This window comes from Aegilops tauschii, chromosome 2 (assembly GCF_002575655.3).
Source record: "Aegilops tauschii subsp. strangulata cultivar AL8/78 chromosome 2, Aet v6.0, whole genome shotgun sequence".
In the NCBI taxonomy this organism is placed as follows: domain Eukaryota; kingdom Viridiplantae; phylum Streptophyta; class Magnoliopsida; order Poales; family Poaceae; genus Aegilops; species Aegilops tauschii.
Window position 1 is genome coordinate 208,928,893 of NC_053036.3, and position 2,274 is coordinate 208,931,166.

Genomic DNA, 2,274 nt, shown 5'->3' on the forward strand with positions numbered 1-2,274 from the left:
GAAGTGCGAATTTCATTCCTTTTTCTTGTGTGTTTACTTGACAAGGCAAAATCTAAAAGGACGAAGGCACGGAATGATGGTGGTCCTCTGGAGCAACCGAAAGAGATGATCTCTGCAGATTCTCCTGCTACTCCTACTACGGTGCAAGTTCCAAATCTCATCTCCCCTACTCCACAACCCCAGGTGCTTGCTCTAACATGGCAGTGTGATATCTAGTTGCATGTTGCATATGGTGCCTAGCTTGTATTGCTCCTAATTTGTTAAATTGCATCTCCTTAGCTTACACATTATACATGTGAATATGACACGCCTTCCTGTTTTGGTACATACTACATCTGCCTATCACATCATGTTCTTACATCAAACTACTGTTCTTGTGTATCCTGCATCTATCACTTATGGTGAGACAGTCACGCCCGTGGGTTAGTATGAGACGCGCTACTCTTATAAAGAGTGCAGTTTCATCCTCCCCAAATGATTCTCAAGAAACAGCAAGCCTAAATGAAGATATTGAATGTAGCTCTATACTTGAAGACCGCATTTCCCCTACACCACCATCCCAGGTGCTTGCTCTAACTTCGCAGTGTGATATGTGGTTGCATGTTGCATATGGTGTCTAGCTTGTAATGCTTCTAATTAGGGTAAATTGCATCTGCTTAGTTTACACATTATACATGTGAATATGACATGCCTTCCTATTTTTGGTACATACTACATCTAACTGTTAACCATGTTCTTACATGAAACTGCCTCTCTTCTGTATCCTGCATCAATCACTTACGATGAGGCACCTTTAATCGTTGCATATTGCATATTATTTCTAGCCTATTGCCATGTATTTGCTCCTAATTTGGTCAAATACATTTATGAGGACACCCATTTAATTTGGCAGAGTGATATTGGTTTCATCTTTCATATGGTTTCTAGCTTGCATTGCTTCTAACTAGCTCAAACACCTTGTGCTTAGTTTACACTTTATACATCATACATGTCAATATGTCATGTCGTCCTGTTTTTCATACACATTCCATCATCCTATCATCCGGCTGCCTTACATGAAAGTAGTGTTCGTCAGTATCATGCATCAATGAATTCTGAAGAGCAAATTTTATTCCTTTTTCTTGTGGGTTTGACTTGACAAGGCAAAATCAAAAAAAGAGGAAGGAAAAGAGTAAGGAAGGCGATGATGGTGGTCCTCTGCAGCAATGTAAATGGAGCATCTGTACTGATTCTCCTCGTACTGCTAGTGCATTACAAGTTCCAAGTCTCCGCTCCCCTACTCCACTGTAACGCACCGGAGAGAAGTGGAAGAGGAAGAGGAAGAGGTAAAACAAAGTTGCTTCTTTGACAAATGAGTGAAACCATGAACCTTGAGAGGTTGAACAAATTGAAAGAAAGAATACAATGTAGATGAACAAGATTGCATACAATCTGTTGGACAAGAGGAACAAGGAATATGATGAGAACCAAGAGCTTAGGGGGTCAAGATAGATTTTGAAGCCACTCCGGTTAAAATCAAGATAGACAAATGGTAAGAACGAAAGAATTCGAACAACACTCCGGTTGAAAGGAGAGGCAAGACTTGATAAGATGAAAAGAACTTGAAGAGATGACACAACACCCCGGTTAAGTGGATAAGCATGGAAAAGAACATGATCTTGACAAAACAAGATGATGAGTGAAGAGAGCAACATCACAATGCCTCCGGAACAAAAGAGTGTAATGAAAAGAACAGAGAAGACAACAACATCTTCTCCCACAAATGAATTTGAAAGGGCAAGCTTACAACAAAAGGTTGAACAGAGTTGTTGAAAACTCAACAACGAAAAGAATAAGCTTGTTGTGGGCTTATGGAAAACATCCCAAAATTATGAGGTGACAACTGGCCACTAACGGAACAGTTGATTGGATTGAGATCAACAAGGAGATGAAAACTTCTTCACCGAGATGGGAAGGAGAAAATTGGATCATTGATAAGCACCACAATAGCAACATTCCTTAGGGAAGGCTTTAGGTGAAATATAACCCAAGATAACTCCAAGGAAGAAAATGATGGGTTTAAATATCTCATTCTTGATAACTTGTGAATCATGAAACACGAAGGGAAATTATCAAGAATGACATAACACAATCTCAAAAGATACGGTAGAAAGAATTGCACTTCAAAATGCAAGAAGAATACTTGAGCTCTTCCAAGAAAATCTTGAAGAATGCTTTGCGAATGAATGAAATCTTTGATGAACCACCATGTAGAGCCTCCATGAAGAACTTCGG